Genomic DNA, 20,560 nt, shown 5'->3' with positions numbered 1-20,560 from the left:
GAAAGCATGTTGGTGGGTGTGCTAACCTAGACAGGCCTCTCTGGTCTCTGTTCCCCGAGGGGATGTCCGTCCTGTGCTCCATCTAGAACTGTCCACTTCAGTAGGGGAAGCCAAGGGAGGAGAGAAAGGGGCCTCTCTAAAAGTGGTCCACCCCCACCCTGGGAGTAGTACAGGCTTGGAGGTGTTGTGAGCATGGTGACGGACCCAAGGTCAGGTCACACAGAAGTGGTGGACTCGCCATGAAGTTCCCAGGTGCATGCCTCCCCAGTCGAGGAGTCAAGCCACTCGGAAGGCTAGGAACCCTGCCCGGGGAGGCTCTAGTGGCTCTTAACCAAGCAGAACTGTTTGCTGTCTCTTGGAAGAATGATGGCTCCGACAGGCACAGGCTCCATTCTTTCCAACCACCTTCTGCTCCTTGCGGTCCCTCTGTCTGATGAGCTCCCCACTGTGTCCCAAGTTTATATGTGACATGTTGTCTGTCCCTCTCAGTTGTGTTTGGCTCCATAAGGTTGGGTCTCGGGCTGCTTAGAGCAAGAGGAGGGTGTGCTCGGGAGCTCCTAGCACCGAAAGGGAAAAGGATGCCCACGGAGAGGTGCAGCCGTGATAAACTCACACAGCCAGGGCAAGGGGGAGAACACGATTCCTGGTCATGGATTCAGGGACACACCCCTTCTGCTGTGTCCACTGTTGGCCTCCAGCCTGGCAAGATCAGGACAAGTTCTCCTGAATTCTAGGTGCATGAGGATCCCGGATGCACATTGAACCTCCTAGCAAGGAGGTCCCAACTTCCTCCAGGATAGCGAGACAGGGGACACAGTAGCCTCTTCCAGTCAAGGGGCATCTCCCCAGGAGGATATAAGGGGGATCAGTGAAACAGAGAAGAGCATTGTCCCTTGGAGGCCCAAGAGCAGCAGGCTTTAACTCAAGTTTGGTCCCTCAATTTTCTATCTTCCTATTATTAGCATGTTAGCTTATAGAGGAGGACATGGAACCAGAGAGCAGAAGTACTTACACAGCAGTGAGCTGACATCAGGCCATCACCTCCCAAACCCATGCTCCCTTCCTGCCACCAGCACACAAGAAAGCCAAATGGCCTCCCCAGACTCACACTGCAAGTCCTGACCAGGGTAGACTCAGAGCCAGCTTTGTGGGGCTCGTCCACAAGAGACAGCAAGAAGTGAGGAGAAATCTCACAAAAGCGAGCCTTTGACACCGGCTTCTCTGTGTGGGAGTTTGAGCCCAACAGAAGCACTCTAAGCTTGGCTTTTCAGGGGCTCTGCTTGCTTCCTAGAGGATCAAGCATGCCTTGAAGTACAGCTGATGGCATTGACGGTCACGGGGCATAACTGCCCTGCTAGGGCCCCAACAGCAGTGCCCTGACAAAAGACCTCCCTCTGTTTGAGAACCTGGTCTCTGTCTTCACACACTACTGAAGTTCAAGTTGGTTTTGCAGCTGAGGGTCCATAGAGTAGAGCCCTGGGAGGGGGCAGGACGAAGACAGAAAGCTTCCTTTCTACCTGAGGAAGGAGACGCCCTTTTGGGAAGCTCTGTGAAGGCAGAGGCAGATGAACAGAGCTGGTTTTAGATCAGCAGCTGAACTCAGGGCCTTCTGAAGCCAGGCTCCTCCTAACGATGCAGCCTATGTCCTGGCTCCATGGACTAGGTTTAGTCCGTGTCCCTGGGTCCCCAAGCTACAAAGAGTCTGCCACGTAGATCTGTATTCTGGTGAGCTGGGCTTCCTGGTCTGTAAAGTGTGAAGATGGGGACCAAACTTTAAAGATGGGAATGGGGTCCACCCGCTCCCACACCTGGATGTGACGCAGACTGTGGGACACCCTGCTTAGCCTGGAATGGAACCGAGTGAGGACAGCCCCACCCTGGCACGGTGCCTGGCCCCCTCGTCTCAGCCCTACCTCTCCCTCACCACTTCCTAGGGTCCCCAGCTCCCACCCCATCAGAACTGATCCTATACAAAGGGGGGGGGTACCACAAGGCCTTGCCAAAGCCAGAGGAACTGGGAGTCTGCCCCACCCTCCGACCCAGGTGCACTCTGAGTATCTGGAAAGTCCCGACTCTGGGGGAGGGGAAGGGGGAGCGCTGCTTGAGGGGCTCAGAAGGCCCCATGTTGTGTCTACACAGCTCCTTGCTGCAGCCACTGGCCCAGCACACCTGTGTGCCAAGGACAGCAAGGTCTGCTGGGCCTGTGTAGTTCTAGCAGACTCTGGGCTTCCTCAGAAAGCATCCTTGGTACACCCAGGGCCTCAGCTGCTGTTCCCCATGGCTCCAGTCTGAGAAGAAGGAAGGAATACATTTCCCACACACACCATCGGGGAATGAGGTAGAGGCCCAAGGGAGGCCGCTGTGTTGGCCTGGCCACACCTTGAGCCTTGCCTTCCCAGCTCTACTGTGTATCTTCATCTGTCTCACCTGCTCTATGAAACCCTTCTAATGCTCTTGATATCAGGCAGACATCCCTGTGCGACAGCTAGTTTTCTCGGTGTAAAATGGAAACAGTAACTGCCAGGTTGTCCCTCAAGATCCATGTAAGCTAGTCAAATGGGCAGTGCCGGTGCTCAGAGGTATGCCGGGCATAAGAACTGCCTGTGGCTCCCATTTCGTCTACAGCATTCCTCCCAGACACTATAGTGTTAAATCACCACACTAAGAGCGTTCTGTCCTAGGCTCTCAGCCGTTCTGCGCTGGTCCCCATGGAGGCTGCTGGTCCCTGGAGTGGACATGCCACATAGTCCATTTCTCTGCTTCCCTGTTGAGAACTGAGTCCCTGACTCTCCCGTTACAAAGATTTTCAGATGAGGGTCTTTTCCTTCTTTCCTTATGCCCACATCCAAACACGGGGGCAAAAGTAGACAATAGGCCACGTCCTGATCTTTAGCAGAGGCCCAAGTCTGAAGTGGCTGTGGATATCGCTCTCAGGAGAAAGAGGTGGAACTCCAAGGGAGGTTTGTGTGGCCCCAAGTGCTAAAGAAAGGCAGAAATGCAGGGTCACAGCTTACATTCAGAAAGGCTTGTTGTGCCCAATAACAGTTCTTGGTGACCTTGCAGGCCTTGGCACAGGTCCTCAGAAGAAGGTACTAGGCGCTAAGTGGGAATGGATGCCTGGTAAGGATGGGTGGTAGAGCCATGGTCTACCTGGCCCAGGTGTGGGAGAGACATAGAGGATAGTTGTACTAGGTATAGATGCGAATCTATATGTGCTGAGGAACCAAGAGTTCGAAGGGCACACGCCCTATGATCAGGCTCTGGTCATTGGCAGGTTACTCACAAACGTCCTCTGATCCTGCATGGGGTGACCCACCCTGGTACCCTGCCGGTCAGTTGCTCCCGGCTAAGGCACTCAGGGAGACTCGAAAGTTCAACGTGGATGGTGGACACTTGAGATTGTGCAGGCAAGTGCACACTAGGCTCAGGGACCTGGGAAAGTCTGCACAGTGGCCCGCGGGAATCACCTCAGCTCTGCCCTTAGGGAGGAAGAAAGGGGGAGGGCTGCTTACTCTACTGCGTGGGTGGTCAAGGGGAATTCTGACCTCCGTTCTGTGGACTCTCTGTGCAGGCCCTGGCCTCCCCTGCACAGCCCAGGTTGAGCAGTTGGCCAGTGGGGGAGGGCATGTTCTTTGCAGAAGCCGGTGGTTCTGCGGTACTTTTTAGCTTTTGATTTGCACAGTCTCTAAAATTATTTGTTCACGTAATTACAAATTGGCCCACTTAGCTTTGTCACACAAGAATTTGGGCTGTTCCTCTTTTAGCGGATAACAAGGGCCCAGTGTCCACTGGAATTCTCACTGGTTAGTTAGGCCTGGAACTTCCCCACCCAGTCATGCAGTTCAGGGTCAGAGCATCTCCCATGCCACACAAAGTCGTGGCAAGTGCGACACACCCCACAGTAGATATATGACAGCGTTATAGTAGCCACATACAGGCACGCTGTTACCCAGGTCAGCATCTTGTGGCAAGTCTCTTTCTGAACCAGTGGATGGGCATAGGACCTTGGCAAAGGTGCCCAGCGGAGTACAGGCAGATGGAGGGATGGATGGATGATATATGTATGATTATTTATGGAGGATGTATGGATGGATAATGGATAGATGGAGAGAGTATGATAAAGGGTGGTGATAGGTGGATGGATAGAGGATGGATAGTTGATAGATAAGTGAATTGTAGATGAGTAGATGAGTGGATGATGAATGGGTTGGACGGAAGATGGCAGATGGAGGGATGGGTGGGTTGTTGATGATGGATGGATGGATGGATGGATGGATGGGTGGGTGGGTGGGTGGATGGATGGATGGGTGGGTGGGTGGATGGATGGATGGGTGAGTGGGTGGGTGGGTGGGTGGGTGGATGGATGGGTAGGTGGGTGGGTGGGTGGGTGGGTGGATGGATGGATGGATGGATGGGTGAGTGGGTGGGTGGGTGGGTGGGTGGATGGATGGGTAGGTGGGTGGGTGGGTGGGTGGGTGGATGGATGGATGATAAATAAAGCTTCTTATACTGTTATCTCCTGTTTGAAAACTCTATCCAGGAAGGATCTGGACTCTGATTTTAAATAGGATGACTTTGAATTGCAAATAGCAGATAGCCTAGTCAGATACGGTACATGGTTTATGTGAAGCCACACAGCAAAAGCCCAAAGGCACGTGGACCAGCTGGAAGAGCAATGATACCCATCTGGGATCCAGGGATCTACACTGTCCTCTTTACTTGCCTCTTGGTTAAAGATTCTGAGATATAAAGTGGCTCTCCCGCCTTCAGGATTTCTGTGTTCTAGCAGGGAGAAAGAGAAAGAAGGGCAGAAGGCAGAGGTTGGACTTGGGTAGAAAGCCCAGTCTTCGGACTTCTACTTACACCCTGCAACAGGGGTCCGTTCTGTCTACAAACTGAGAGCTGCGAATGTTTGACCCTCCTTGTGTGCCACTTATGGCCCATTCAGCCCCTGTTCACTGGAGTCATGGTCCTGTGTCAGTGCCCAGTGTGGAAAACCCTTGCTCAGAATCCTGTCTGAGTTATGGAGCAATGCCTCTCTACCCTTGAAGTCCACTGCATAGAGACACATGGAAGCCAAAAATGCCAGAACCCAAAGGTCTGTTTATCCCTCCACCTTGCCTCTGTCCACCGCCAGGCTCTACACACACGAGCACGCACACACGCATACACATGCACACACGTGCACGCACACACACACACCCACACACGCATGCATGCATGCACGCACACATGCACGCACATGCACACACACACACACACACACACACACACACGCACACACAACTTCTCCTTTCCTTCCTGGAACAGTTCTTCTCCTGGCAGCCACACTGCCCTCAGCTTCTCCTCAGAAGTTTCAGTCCCTGCAGTTATTTTAGATCCCAGCCACACCCAGAGACCCCCCCCAGAGATACCAGCCTTGAGGAGATACCCCCTAGCCACCTTGCCTTGAGGAGGCTGCACCCCCCAGCACCCTTGAGCAAGCGCAGAGCCAGTGGCTCCAAAGTCCTTCCTTCAGCCCTACTATGACTAAAGTGGCATCAGCCAGCTGTTCCTCACCTGGTGCCTCGGTTGCCACGGCCAGGGTATAGGCAGTGCAGTTCTCAGAACATTCACAGCCTTCTAAAGGAAGCCCCGCTCCCATGAGCGTCACTCCCTGTCCCCTGGCCACCACTAGCCAGTTCTCTGTCTCTGTTGGGTTTTCCCGTTCTGGACGTCTCTTATCAAAGAGAGCATGCGTCATTCAGGCCCCCACTTCCCACTTCTTTCACCTAGTGCCATTTTTCAGGGTCACCTGTGTGTAGTGTATGAGTGTTTCTTTCTAACTAGCATTCAGGCCGGGAGGCGGTGGCGCACGCCTTTAATCCCAGCACTCGGGAGGCAGAGGCAGGCGGATCTCTGTGAGTTTGAGACCAGCCTGGTCTACAAGAGCTAGTTCCAGGACAGGCTCCAAAGCTACAGAGAAACCCTGTCTCGAAAAACAAAACAAAACAAAACAAAAAAAAAAACAAAAAACAACAACAACAAAAAAAAAACTAGCATTCAGTCCCGAGGACGATGACCCCTTTTTCAGTTTGTCTGCACTTTACTCTTGGTCTGAGGAGAACCCAATCCCACCACCTACAAGCCGGATGTCTTGTAGTCAGTGAGTCTCTGTTTACCTGATATGTTAATGAGGGCAGTGAGGACAGTGGCCATGGCAGTGTGCGGATGTCATGTGGTAGGAGGTAGCATTGCGATCTGGCTGTCACCTTTATCTTCACTGCCCTGGACTTGAAGGGGCATTGCTGACCCTACACAAGCCCTGACTCAGTTTACACTCTCTAATTTGAAGGGTGTGAGTGTGGTTGGGTCGGCCCTGGAAGTCCACCAAACCTGGGGCAGTGAGAGGTAAGGAGTGGAGGCTGTTCTGGAGTAGTTCTGACTAGGATCTTCCCCCCAAAACACCGCTGTGTCTCCAGATCTGTAGCATGAAAAAACTCTGTAGGAGAGAGGCAAGCGCCCATCAAGGGTCCTCTAGGAGCACTCATGGGCAGCTGGCCGTGGACAACCCCACTGGGGCATCAGAGCCCCAAGAGACCTCTATCCCAAGTTGACCTGGGTGCTCCAGACCTCAGATTTGGGGCATGGTTATGTTGTGTGTCCCAGGCTAGGTGAACTGGGATGTGGTGGTCATTGCCAGAGCCGAGATGCCGAGATAGGATGACTTTAAATTTCAGGTTACATAGTGAGTTCCGGGGTTTGTTACTTACTTTTCCCATGGCTATGACAAAATACCTAGAAAAACAACTTAAGGAAGGGAAGGTTTGTTTTGTCCCACAGTCTGAGGGGACAGTGCATCGTGGCAAGGAAGGCATGGAGACAAGAGGCATGAGGCATCTGGTCACATTGCATCTGCAAATGTTCATCTCACATCCTCTATTTAGTTCAAGACCCCTGTCCAGGCACACACTGAAGTTGGTGGCAGGATGGGGGACTCTAGAGAAGGGCATCAGATTCTGGGGTAGATGCTTTCTGCAGGAGACACCTAGAAATGGCTGGGTCTCTTCGAGGTTTATCTTATATGTGTCAGAAGCTAATGGCGCCACACAGCTCAGTACTCAGAAACAGACCTTCATCCTAAACCGCTAGACATGGCACAGAGGGAGAGTTCCAGGTGTCAGCCACACAGGAGTGCGACAGTCCCTCCTCCCCAGCTCCTGACTTTCCCAATCCTGTCCTCCATATGCGCACCTGCCAAGTGGCACCAGTTCATACAGGCAGCACCCCTACAATCCCAGATGGGACCCCAAACTTTACCAGACCCCCAGACAGCTTCTCTTGCAACATAGGAAGGTATGGCAGTCAGTTCTGGCCAGGATGGTGGTACCCTTGGACTGACCTAATCCTCTGGCACCCCCAGCACACTAAGGAAACTGAGGCTGTAGAGAAAATGGGATTCCTGGAGCAGCTGCAAAGGCTGGACTGAGCCCAGGCCAGGCGAGGGAGGGAAGTCAGCCCCTCAGCAAAACCCAGGGTTTTGGATTAACATTCATGGGATGTCGTCAGCCAAACAAACGCAAATGTTTATTTTCCCAGCGGTAAATTACAACTTCAATAGACAGAAATTATGGTCCTGGGCCTTGAAAAGCAGTGACAGGTGCCTTGTCCCTGGATGGTCACACGGCCTAAATCTGTTGAGTCTAAGAGCCCCTAAGCTCATTCATGACTCCCTGAAGCCTCTCCCACCCCTCAGACTTGTGTTGCCCACTAGACACATGTCCGGATCTGAGGCATATCCAATGCGTGACATAGGAGCCCAGGGCCAGCTCTCCAGGCACATAATCACTCTCTACAGAGTGACTGTCATCAGCTCTCCACCACTGGCCTTGTCCCCAGCACACTTAGAAGCTCCAAGAAGGACACGGAACAGAAACCACACAATCTCGTGTGACCTCCCAGAAGGTGACTGGCATGGTGATGCCCAGAGCCTCAGCCCTTGTTTCTGGTCTTTTCTGCCCTCCCTTTTATATATGGAGCTACCCAGGCAGATCAAGAGAGGGAGGCAGGGTCTTCTGCCATTATGTCTTGACCCTTTATCCTCAGGCAATACTCAAGAGACCCAACTCTAGCCCCACAACCAGGCATATGATCATCACAGCTGCAAAGCACCCTGGGAAGGCAAGGATAGACAGGTGGGTCAGCTCCCATACCTCTTTGCACAGTGTTTCCCTGAGAATATTGAGTCATTTGACACAAGAACCCTACAGAGACTCCTGGATACTTTGGCCACACGCCCTTCTGATCTGCAGAAGACATGGTCTCATAAGATTGAGGGGCAGGAAAGTTGGGTGGAACAGAGCCTGGCCTGGAGAGCTGAGAACTCCAAAGGGCAACTCCCCTCCCCCAGCCTTTCCCTCTCCAAGGCTCAGTTTCCTTATGTGCAAAATCAATGAACTGACTGGGGTGCTCTTAGGTCTCTTTACATTGTGATTAACTCCTCTCCCTAGATTGAGGGCAATATCTGGGACCTGCCCCCTTTTCTCTGGGCCCATGACTGGAAGTCCAGAATTAGTCTGTGTGCTCATTGAGGTTATAGGGGGTGTGGATTAAGCACTAAGGGGAACATAGGAAGTGACTCCCCTAACCTGGGCACAGCCATCTGTTAACAATGTCCTCTCCTCTGTCATTGCTTGAGAAGGTGGGGACTTGACTGACAGATACATCAGGCCAGGCAGGTTCCATGAATGGTTATTTGTTCCCTTATTTTTGTTCAAGGCACCATCCTTGCAGAGTCCCAGTGTTGATGGGGTCCTGACATTTTGCACCTCAGCATCCAGTGGGTGCAGGAAGCCACAATTTCTGATGCCGGTGGCCTCCTCTGCACCAAGGAGAACCACAGATCTATAATCATGGGGACAGGACAGAGGAAAGTTTCCCATGGGATATGTTGAGGCTGGGCAGGACCCTCACTGAGAATGTATGCCTGCAAAATGTTCTAAACAGAGTGTCTATGGACCTGGAGCTGGGAGGGGCGTGGAGGAGGCAGCTCAGGAGCTGAACCTTATCTGGAGCTGGAGGGGACAGCACCAGCCTCCCCATGTCACATTCTCTCATGTGGAGATGGATGGAGAGAGAAGCTCCCACCACCAGGCCTGGCTCCAGTGATAACAAACGGCCTGTCAGCAACAGACACTGTGGGTCGGGAGATCATCGGCTGCCTGGCCTTGATGGATGAGCTGTGCTGGCTTCTGTGCTCCCAGCAAGCCTGTTCCCATCACAGCAGGCGCTGGGTTGCAGGAGCCGCTCAGCTCGGAGTGTGCAGTAGAAGGACAGCCAGGTGTGGGTCATTCAGGATTCTGGGGCTACAAGTGACAGAAACCAGCTCCAGGGAGTTAGTCAAGCACATCTGTGACAGGAGGTTGTCTGTCCTTGCCCTCTGTCCCCCCTCCTCGCCCATCCATTCTGCTGTGTCCCAGCAGATGGCCTGGGACAATTCTGCCCTTACCTCCCATGTAGGACCAGAGGCATACCTTCCTTTCCTGTCAGCCAAAACAATCCTGGGGAATGACCGTGAGTGGCCAGGTGGTCACTACCCTCCTTATCGGAACCAGGTGCTCACTTAAGGCCAAGGAACAGGGTCAGAGAAGCCACAGAGGGGGTGCTGAAATAGCTTCAAGACCAGTGGTCTCATTAATTATTACCAGAGTGGGGTGCAGGCTAGAATTCAGAGATGTTTTAGAAAAGCAAAAATGGAACTAATATAGTTGGAATCCTATCATTCAGGAGGCTGAGGCAGGAAGATTGCCCGTGAATCCAAGGCCAGTCAAGACTACATAGTAAGCACTTGGCCAGCCAAGACAAGCTATGTAGCAAGAATGTATGTGTGGGGCCAGGTGATGGTGATCCACGCCTTTAATCCTAGCACTTGGGAGACAAAGGCAGATGGATCTTGATGTGAGTTCGAGGCCAACCTGGTCTTCAAGAGCTAGTTCCAGTACAGCTAGGACTGTTACACAGAGAAACCCTGTCTTGAAAAAAAAAAATACATGTCTATCTGCATATTACCCACAAAAGCAAAAACAGAATAGAATAGAATGTTTCCTAGGGGGTGGCGTGAAGTGACATGAAGTCACTTGTGAGTGCACGCAGTACAGGAGCAGGAAAGTGGTGGACAGTAGCCAGACGGGACACCAGAGCAGAACAGGGAACAGAAAAGCCATGGACAGACATAGATAAAGAGGGAGGGGGAAGGACACAGTGTGGAGGAGGTTCGGGGGAGCCTGAGCTGAAGGCAGAGGCAGAGGAGTGGAGAAACAGCTGACCTTGGGAGGAGTTTCCCCATTTTATCCTCATGGGACTTAGCTATTCACATACTTTACAATTTGTATTTTTGCTTGCATTTGGTTCTACCTGTCTGTCTGTCTGTCTGTCTATCTATCTATCTATCTATCTATCTATCTATCTATCTATCTATCTATCATCTATCTGTCTGTCTGTCTGTCTGTCATCTATCATCCAGCCTCTCTGTGTGTATGTATGTGTGCATGTGGAAGCTGGGGCACAACCTTGGGTGTCACTACCTTTCTTCTTGAGACAGGGTCTCTCACCGGCCCAGAGTTTGATGAGTAGCCTTCACTGAACCCCAGAAATCTGTCTCACCGCCCCAGTGCTGGGATTACAAGCACAGACCTGGCCTTTTCTCATGGGTGCTGGAGATCAAGCTCAGGTTCTCCTGTTTGCGTGGCAAGCCCTTTACTAAACGCCACCCCAGCCTGCTGTTTTCTCTTCCTTCTTTGTGTATTGTAGCCTTCGGTCCTTTGGGCACATGTCCCAGCCTGTTTCTCCTCTTTCAGGGTGAGTCAGAGCCCTGGGGAGTGCAGAAGCTGACACCATCACACAATAAGATGTGTCATTCTTGGGGTTCTGTGCTGACTTACATCCGCTACAGGTGCTCCTCTCTGCTAGTGTTCGTAGTGTCTTGTACTTCACAATGTATTCTTTAATTATGGGCGGCTGATTTTTGCAAGCAAAGCGGGAAATGCATAGTATATTTATTCACAGTGGGACCTGGCCCTGATACAGTCTGCAAGAGAACTCCACATCTCTGGGGACATGACACGGTGCCTGATCTTTTCCCCACTCCTTGGCATGCATGTAAGCAGGTTGCCTCAAGTGTGCTTGGCAGTGTCTCGTTTGAAGCTGAGCCAAGACCAGAGAACAGTCTTTGGCTCTCTTGACACATGTATGGCTTTGTTTCCCACTGATTCCAGGGCTTGTAGTCACCCCCACCCCAATATACACATCCACCTCCAGCCTGGAGGAGAGTAAAGGGAAGGAGCAACAGCTTGAAGGCTCCCACGGTGCAGAAAGGTTCCAAAATGAGAGCAGCAGAAAGCAGGGTACACAGGGGACATGCACAGTCACTCAGCCGCGCGGTGCTGCTGTGGCCTTTTCTCCCCAGGGCATCCCCTTGGGTCTTCCCATCTATGGCCTGTGCTCTCCTCTTCACTCGGTGACAAAGCCTGGACCCAGTTTTCCTCTGTCCACTAGAGGATCAGTGATGTTCTGGGTCTTGTTTCACTGTCACTCAGAACGGGTGACAGGCCCTCTTCCTTGTCATTGTTGGGCAGTGTCCAGGAGTGCAGCGCACAATGCCTGTCTGCGCTCTGTGCGCTACCATGCAGTTCGCGAGCTTCAGGGAAGGGGCTGGAGGTTGAAACACACAAAGACACACAGAGAGACAGGAACACAGACCTCTAGTCACTGGTAAGAAGCCTCTTATTCAATAGCACCATGGAGGCTTATATACCCAACAGTCGGGTGGGCCAACAGGTGAAAACCTTATCCTCTGATCCTCAAGGCCAAGGCAACACGTACTCATGAAGCAGAGCTGGTAAACAACTTTGACACAGCCTTTAGTAACTCAAATCAGAAGGAAAGTAAAGATCTCTAGCAGGGAAGAGCAGCTAGAGGCCAGGACTCCAAATGGTCCCAACACAGGACAGTAGAGATTTTGGTAGATGACTCCGAATGTGTAACTTTCTGGACCAGTCTTAAGCCTCTTCATAACAATGGCCCTGGTGCCCTGCAAATGAGCGGCACCCTGAGCGAGCCTTCCTGCAGAGAGCAGCTACACCACTGTGGGCTCCGATGATTTTCCAAATCTTGCTTTCGCATGCAGATGAGAGGCAGAGTCGAGCTAACACACCAGCATCATCGCAGGGGTCTTAGCAGGCAAGGGAAGCTCAACATCTTCCTGCAGTCCCAAGTCATCAGTGCTTCCAAGAGGGAGAGAGGTCGTGGAAGCTTCCTCTCCCCTCTGACTTCTGGAGGTCCTACAAGACTGTGTAGAGGGGTTGGCCCGAGGAGTTCTGGGTGCAGGATGTGAGTTGCTGGGGAGGGAGACCTGTGTTGGCAGCCCCTGTGACATATGCAGTGTTATCCCACTCACGAAGGCCACTTCTGAGCCACCCTGCCCCTCTCCACTTGGTCTCAGCCCTTGTGATAAGTGTGTCCTTGCCAAAAGCTCACACTTGTTCCCTGCTGTCTGAAAGGAACAGAGGCAGCCATCTGTCCATCCTCCTGCCTCAAGACTGTCATACGCTGTACGGTTGGCTGGTAGATGGTCCCAAGAGGGGTGGGGGAAGCTAAAGGGCTGGGACTGAACCAGGAAATTCAGAAGCAGGTGGGGGAACAAAAAGCATGGAGGTTTCTGGGTGAAGCCAGAATTCATCCCAGCCACCACCACAGGACTTGAGTCTCCCAGGGCCAGCTTCCTCATCTGCAGAAATGCATCATTTCCAAGTGTGCATATGAAAAGCACCTAGACTTCAGCAGAGGAGGGAGGCAGCAGGCGGCTCTTCCCTGAGCTGCACTCTTTGAGGTAGCTTGGTCCAAGGCTGCTGTCTGTGCAGCGTAGAGCTGGAACTTCAGCTTCCTGGATTTGTACACACAGTGATTCACTTTTACCTGGAGAGCCTGACCTCTCAACTCCCTGATGTCAATCCTCCCCTCTTCCTCCTCTCCCCGCCTCATTCTCTTCCTCCCTCTTCTCTCCTCCTCTTCCCCACTCCTTCCTCTTCAACAGAGTCCCTCTATATAGCCCAGGATGACCTGGAACTCACTATCTTTCTGCTTCGGCTCCCATATGCTGGGATTATAAGCATCTGACGTTGCAGCTGGCTAAGCCTTGATGAACAGAATAGAAATATGCATTGAGGGGAAGAGGAGCCATGTAAGAATCCAGGTGCTAGACCAGCGTCCATTCCCCTATGCCTTCTCAATTGCGTGTACCCTTTACTATTTACATGAGATGCTTAAAATGTCATTGATATCTTTATTTTTCATCTCCCAGGCTTTTTAAAATAAACAGACCAAGCGTTTTAGAGCCGATTTGGATTTTCAGGGAGACTGATCAGAGAGCAGAGCTGCCCCTGAATCCCCACAACACCAGCAGGGGCACTGGTGTCCGGTATTTGTAACGACGGGGGCGGGGGGACACACAGACACACTATTACTGACCAGAACCGGTGTTTACAATGAGCTCCTCAGAAGATCCAACAAGGAGTTGGGTATTCTGTGCATCCAGACAAATGTCTAATGATAGTTAGTGTCCACCATCAACACGTCGTTCACAGTAGCCTCCCTGCCTTACCCCCACCTGACCCAACCGGATCCAGGGGTTCAGGGTTTGGGGAGCACATACTGAGACGGAAAAGCCAGAAGCCGGGCACTCAGATCTTTCCACTGCCCTTTCCTTCTTCCCTTTTGGAGGATGTTATGTCAGAGTTGGGCCACAGAGAGCTGCCCTCCCCAATGGGCTTCTTCTCTCCACAAGGTGTACTTGAGAAGCCTCAGGGTTTTTTCATCTTTGTACAAATGAATAACACCCACCATCTGCTGTGTCCCAGGCAGTGATATCTGTTCAGTGACTGATCCACTGTGTCTGACTTTGAGCAATCACAAATACAGTTGCTGTAAGGAGGTGCTGCAGGCTTCCTTCTGGGCAGACAGTTTTTGTTCATTTGCTCTTGGTGGTGGTGGTGGTAGAGGTGGTGGTGGTGGTGGTGGTGGTGGTGGTGGAGGTGGTGGTGGTGGTGGAGGTGGTGGTGGTGGTGGAGGTGGTGGTGGTGGTGGAGGTGGAGGTGGTGGTGGAGGTGGTGGTGGTAGTGGTGGTGGAGGTGGTAGAGGTGGTGGTGGTGGAGGTGGTGGTGGTGGGTGGTGGTGGTGGTGGAGGTGGTGGTGGTAGTGGACGGTGGTGGAGGTGGTGGTGGAGGTGGTGGTGGTTGTTGTTGATGGAGGTGGTGGTGGAGATGGTTGTTGTTGATGGAGATGGTGGTGGTGGTGGTGGTGGTAGAGGTGGTGGTGGTGGTGGTGGTGGTGGAGGGTGTGGGTGGTGGTGGTGGTGGAGGTGGTGGTGGTGGTGGAGGTGGTGGTGGTTGTTGTTGATGGAGGTGGAGGTGGAGATGGTTGTTGTTGATGGAGATGGTGATGGAGGTGGTGGTGGAGGTGGTGGTGGTGGTGGTGGTGGTGGTGGTGGTGGAGGTGGGTGGGTGTTTGTTGTGATGGAGGTGGAGGTGGAGATGGTTGTTGTTGATGGAGATGGTGATGGAGGTGGTGGTGGAGGTGGTGGTGGTGGTGGTGGTGGTGGAGGTGGTGGTGGTTGTTTGTTGATGGAGGTGGAGGTGGAGATGGTTGTTGTTGATGGAGATGGTGATGGAGGTGGTGGTGGAGGTGGTGGTGGTGGTGGTGGTGGTGGTGGAGGTGGTGGTGGTTGTTGTTGATGGAGGTGGTGGTGGTTGGTGGTGGTGGGGGTAGGTCTATTTTGTTCTGAACTTTGGATCCTTCTGCCACCACCTTCTGAGTGCTGAGGTTTCAGGCATGTACCACCATAACCAGCTAATGAGGTTCTGGAGATCGAACCGGGTCTTTGTGCCTACTGGGAAAGTGCTCTTATCACCCAAACTCCATCTCCAGCCTAGAAGACTCTGTTTACTTGTGTTTTAAGTTTCATTTAGTGTGTGTGTGTGTGTGTGTGTGTGTGTGCGCGCGCACACATGCGCGCACCCTGGCTACTTATGAAGTGTGGGTCTTTTCAGGCACTCGGATACTTTGCCTTTCTCTTCCTTGAGAGACATCTGTTCAGGCATCTGACCCACGTTAATTGGGTTGTTTGTTTTCTTATTGTTTAATCTTATGGACTCTTTGCTTATTTTGGGTGACAGCCCTTTTCCAGATCTGCGATTACACGTATGCTATCGAGATTGTGACATGTCTTATCCTTCCAACAATACCATTGCACAGTGGAGGTTTTACATTTCTAAGTTCTAATTCTTCAGACTTTTCTTCCATAGAATATATATTTGGTTTGTACATAAGATCTCATTGTTTGGACCAGAGTAAGGTTTTTAAGGAGAATTTATTTTAAAACAGATAACAATACCTATAATTATCTATGACCCACTAGATACTATTTTGTCTTATTATATTTTATTGGACAGTCTCACTGTATAGCCCTGGCTAGACTAAAACTCACTATCTAGCCAATGCTGGCCTTGAACTCACAGAGATCTGCCTATCTCTGCTTCTTGAGAAAGAGCAGGGATTAAAACTATGTGTCAACATGCCTGGCCTAGATATTCTTTTATTTTAAAATACCAGTATTTTTGTCAACTTTTCTTGGCAGATATCTAAACTCCTGTTAAAGGTTTTTCGATATCACAGGGACGTGTTTAAGGGAGTCTAAAGCTATTCGGAATTATTATTGAAGGTCAACAGCAGGTGACAGCTGGGACTCGGGCTGGGCTGGCCGAATGGAACACTCAGCTCTGCCAAACACTAGCTTGTGACATCCAGGTCCCCAGCATCCTCCTCAGGCAGGCAGACTGGCAGAAAGACCATCTCCCAGGGCTACAGAGAGCAAGGTAGGAAGGGGTAGCGCCTGGCACTTGGCACGGGCTCCATTGTAGGCTTTATAGGGTATCAGAAAAGAGTTTAATCCTAATAGATGAACTGTGGGTCAAGAATCCCTGGGCAAATATTTTCATGCCTATTTTGTTTATATCAAAATCCTGAGCTGGGAGCTATGAGGAAAAGAGATGCTACCTTTTTTTGGGGGGGGGGGGGTGGTCAGGATGGCAGAATGAACTCAAGTGCTGCTGGAAATGGTGGGCCCTGAGATTGTTTTCTTTAGAGAAATGGATATCCATTCCAAAGAGAGCCCCCAGTTATGAGTCAAGGCATATGAGCCTGGTGATGGGTGTACAGAGAGATAGGGTTTCTCTGTAGTTTTGGAGGCCATGACCAGGCTAGTCAAGAGAGGGCCAAGGAGCCCCTCTCAGATCTTCCATGGGAGGCAGGGACCAGATAAAGATGTAGACCTGGTTTTCCTGGGGAACGCCACGATGCCATAAGCAAGGGACAGTGGCTTCTTTGAGCTGAATTGAGCCTTGTCTCTATAGACAATAAACACAATAAAAGCGTCAGGCAGCACCTGGTTTCCTGGTCCCACTGTCTCTAGCATGTCCATTAGACCCTTGATGCTTGGTGATTATTTGTTGTTCTGAGTGGGTATGTATACATAACTTTTGTGTGGTTGAGCGCTTCCTGAAGGTAGAATGACTAAGAACTGTGACCTGGCCATTCCCACAAGGAACCAGCCCTTAGTGAAGGAGCAGGGAGGCCAGGAGGGCCAGAGACTAGGCTTCTCTGCATAACAAATGGGTCCTGGAAATACCTTTCCAGCTCGTGGAAAATGTAGGGACTGCAGCTGTCAGGACCTCAGTGACAGTGCTGTTGTGGGACCCACCCACTGTACACAAAGGAGCCCTCAGTGCTCCACCATCTCCTTCCCTATCCAGCAGCCATGGCTTTCTCAGGAGAGCTTCCTGGGTGGGGAGGCTCGTGATTACATTAGAATCTGTATCTCCAACAGGGGTTGTGAGCTTTTTTTTTTTTTTCTTTTGGTTCTTGAAGACAGGGTTTCTCTGTGTAGCTTTGGCGTCTGTCCTGGAACTTGCTCTATAGACCAGGCTGGTTTCGAACTCACAGAGATGTGCCCGCCTCTGCCTCCTGAGTGCTGGGATTAAAGGCATGTGTCACTTTCTTAAGTCCAATGGCCACTTGCCACAAAACAGACATACCACCAGCACCAGGTGGGAAAGCCTGCAGCCTAACCTGAGGGTCAAGCTCCTGCATCAGGCTGAGCTCCCAGAGACTGGCTTAAGACTTTTGTTGTCAATCCGCTCCACCCAGGCAATGCTGCATGGTAGCATCTCAGAAGGAAACAGTGCTTTGCTTTCTTAGTGCACATACAAAAGTCCCTTCATGCTAGAAGTCCACACAGCTGGTGCCCATATGCCTGGTGTATGAAGTCTGTGGTCTCAAGTCATATATCCAACCCTGTGAAATGGACTCAGGACCCTCCGCTCTGCCCCAGGATGGATACAGCCCGTGTGGTCAGGTACAGCCATGAAGAGAGATCTGAAACGTGGACATTGTCAGTGCCAGACTAGGGTTGGATTCCATTCTCCAGGGAGGGAGAACCAGGGGACCAAGATGGCCAGGATGGGGGAGGACCGTTGTTTTGTGGATTTCTGAGAGGAACCCCCAAGCTGGGGGGCGGGGAGAGGGGAAGGAGTGGTGACAGGCCAGTACGGCAAGTGGCAAACGTGGAGTGGGAGATTTTTTTTTTTTGGCATATTGCTAGATTTTTATTTTTCACATGCAAATTTATGCTTAATGAGATTAAAATCAAGGCCCCCGCTGATCTGAAGTTCTGGCCCCTTCTGCTTCCGCAGACCGTGACCCTGGGTCTCCCCTTAGTCTCAAAGAAGCCAAGTGTATGAGGAACAGTGGGAAGAGAGGGAAAGAAAGTGCAGCGAGTTTGCTCAAATGTACTAACCAGAGGAACGCCTGGGACTTGTCTCAGGGCGCTTCCAGGAAAAGTGGGCAAAGTGGGTGGGGAGAAGGATCGGAGGAAGAAGAGAAAGTAGGACACGGACAGGCAGAAATAACGGCTGGGGGCTTTTCCTCAGGTTGACATTAAAATGAATGATATGCAAACGTATGCAAAGCATATGCGAACGATGGGCCCGAGGGCGGTGGGGAGAACAAGATTCTGAGCCCCTCTTGCAGGAGGTCGCCTGGCGCCTAGGGGACCAAGGCCGTGCGCGGCGGGAGTAGCGCGCCCCCTGCCGGCCGAACGCGCAGGTGGCCCGAGTCCCGGAGGGCTTGTGGGGGGCGCGGCGGCCGAAGGAGGGGCGCCCGCCTCCCGTCCAGGAGTAGACACCGCGGCTCCAAGAGCAGCGAGGCCGTCGGGCTGCGACTGCTCCGAGGTGGGTGTGCGCGGTGCGCTCAGCTCGCCCGCCCTCCCGGGGCGCGGCCTGCGCGGGGCGGGGGCGCACAGCGAGGAGTCCGCCCCGCACTAGGTAGCCCCGCGCCGCGCGCACTCCGCACACTGGCTAAGCGCTGGGGCTCCTTGGCCCGTTCTCACTCCACAGCCCCGCGCTCCTGCACCCACACGGGGTCCCACGTGTGGCCTGGCGCTCTTGAGGTCCCCGAGTCCTGAGTCGGGTCCCATAGCCAAGTCCGCCGGGCTAGTCACGGAGCCCGGCGGCCACCCAGGCGGTGGAGGCGGGAGCGGCTCTGGGCGTTGGGCGGCGCCGGGCGCACGGAACCGGGCCTCTCTCCCGCGGCCGGCGCCCCGGGGCGGAGCGAGCGCGATGGGCGCCGGGCTGGAGGCAGGTGGCGCAGCGGCGGCCGGGCGCGGGAGGCGGGGGCGGAGCGCGCGGGGCGGGGGCCGCGGGGCTCCGTGAGACGCGCGGGCGAGCGCGCGGCAGCAGAGCCGAAGGCACGGCGGCTGGACCCGGCGGCCGCCGAGGCCGAAACCGCCCGGGCGGCGTGCGCGCTTTGTTCCCGCGCTGGGGGCCGAGCGCACTCGGCATGGCCCAGGCGGCCGCCCCGCCCGCCCCGACCCCGCCGCGCGCCTGAGCCCCGCGCGGCGCGAGAAGACAGCGTGCGGATCGCCCCCAAGTTATGGAGGTGGCGACCGAGTGAGAAGGAAAAGCCACTTCGAGAACCGGGTTGCGAGAGAGCGACAGTCCGCTGGAGCCCAGACCGTAAGTGCCGCCTCTGCCCCGCTCAACGCCGACGCTGTCACCCTACTCTGCCGATGGCTGCCCTCCCGGGGGTCCGCACTGCGCCCTCCGCCCCTTCCCGGCCACTTTACAAAGTTCGTGCCCACGGCAGGGTGGAGCCAACTCTGCCCACTCATTTGACCGAGTGCACCCACCCTAGGTGAGCAGACAGCTTGACCTGTCCAGGGTGTGTGTGGTTAACATTTAGGTGGGAGATGAGTCGGTGGAGGAGTACGGATTCACTACCACCCGCAGGCGCCCCCTGGGGTTCTGGGTTCCCTGACAAAGACTGGTAGCCTGAATGCCAGTGCTCGGTACTGCCTGGGGAAGCAGAGGGCAACCCCCGGGGAGATGGGGCTGGCAGGAGAGGGTCTGCTGCTTCCTCTAGCCCTTCCCCCTTCTTATTTTGGTCCCAGGATCAGCCATTAAAGCCTTGGGGCTGAGCATCCTTCCTGGTGGTGGGGAGGGGGGATCATGACCGCTCTCCCTGGGGTCCTGACAGCCAGGTGCAGGCACAGCCTCCAGCTCTGATCCTTCTCACAGCCTTTGGGAACGGTCCATCTGTGTGTAGGGCAGGCCCAGAGCCAGGCTGTGGGAACAGCGGGGAGGAGGTGTGAGCACCGTGGAGGGACAGATGGCTGGAGATTCAGCCGGAGTCGGGCTGACTAAGGTGGAGCAGAAGGCAGCCAGGCTGGCAGCTCCTGGCTTGGAGCCGCTGACTCTGAATGCATAGCCCCGAACTTAGTGTGTTTGGGCTTCTTGACCAAAGTGCTGAATGGTCTTAGAGTGTGGGGACCCCTACCCCATGAATAGAACTATCTGATCATGTGAGCTGAAGCTGACTTTCAGAGCCCAGTTCCTCTAAATAACAGAAAATCTCCTGCTCCTGTTTGTGGGGTTGATCCCAGTAACTGTCACACCCGTCCCTCTTACCCTGAGGCCAGGATGTGGCTTCATTATGTCTGGCTGGGTGTGTGCTTCCTCCCAGCGATCAGAAACAGGAGGTTCCCAGGCAGCCACTCAGAGGATGGGGCTGGCTGAAGACAAAGGGAGCGGTCACTGTGCCCTGGCATTGCCCTTGCAAGTTGCTGGAAGGTTTCAGAAACTTCTCAGGTCTGGGATTCTCTCATCATCTCCCCCAAATCCCAGGGGCTGGCCCCAGAGAGTTCAGCCATACCTGGCCGGAATGCACTCTGCTCCTGGCCTGGGAAGAGGTAGGAAAGCCTTGTGGATGATTCCTGGCCTTGTGCATGGAAGGCTGCAGATAGTGACACATTGGGGTCACGCTGTCGCCCACCCCATCCACCGAAGGGTGGAAGCTAGAGAATGTGGTTGTCCCCAGTTGGCACTGGGAGCCCATCAAGCTGATGAAATGACGCTATCTGGGACTGTGTTTTGCAGGGCCACAGCCACACTTGTGCACAGAGAGGGAAAAGCAGGAG

At 53.4% G+C, this 20,560-nt stretch overlaps 1 protein-coding gene across 1 annotated transcript in view; it reads left to right on the top strand.

Moving 5' to 3' along the window:
• Positions 1-19,047: 19,047 nt before the first annotated feature.
• Positions 19,048-20,560, top strand: part of Cbfa2t3 (CBFA2/RUNX1 partner transcriptional co-repressor 3) — a 49,560-nt gene continuing 48,047 nt past the window's right edge. The window contains exon 1 of the mRNA XM_038312827.2: positions 19,048-19,100. The gene's annotated coding sequence lies outside the window, so the exon portion shown is untranslated. The remainder of the gene's footprint in view (positions 19,101-20,560) is intronic.

This window comes from Arvicola amphibius, chromosome 15 (genome assembly GCF_903992535.2).
Source record: "Arvicola amphibius chromosome 15, mArvAmp1.2, whole genome shotgun sequence".
NCBI classification, from domain to species: Eukaryota; Metazoa; Chordata; class Mammalia; order Rodentia; family Cricetidae; genus Arvicola; species Arvicola amphibius.
Note: the sequence above shows the minus strand (reverse complement) of the source record. Positions and strands in the feature narration are given on the sequence as shown.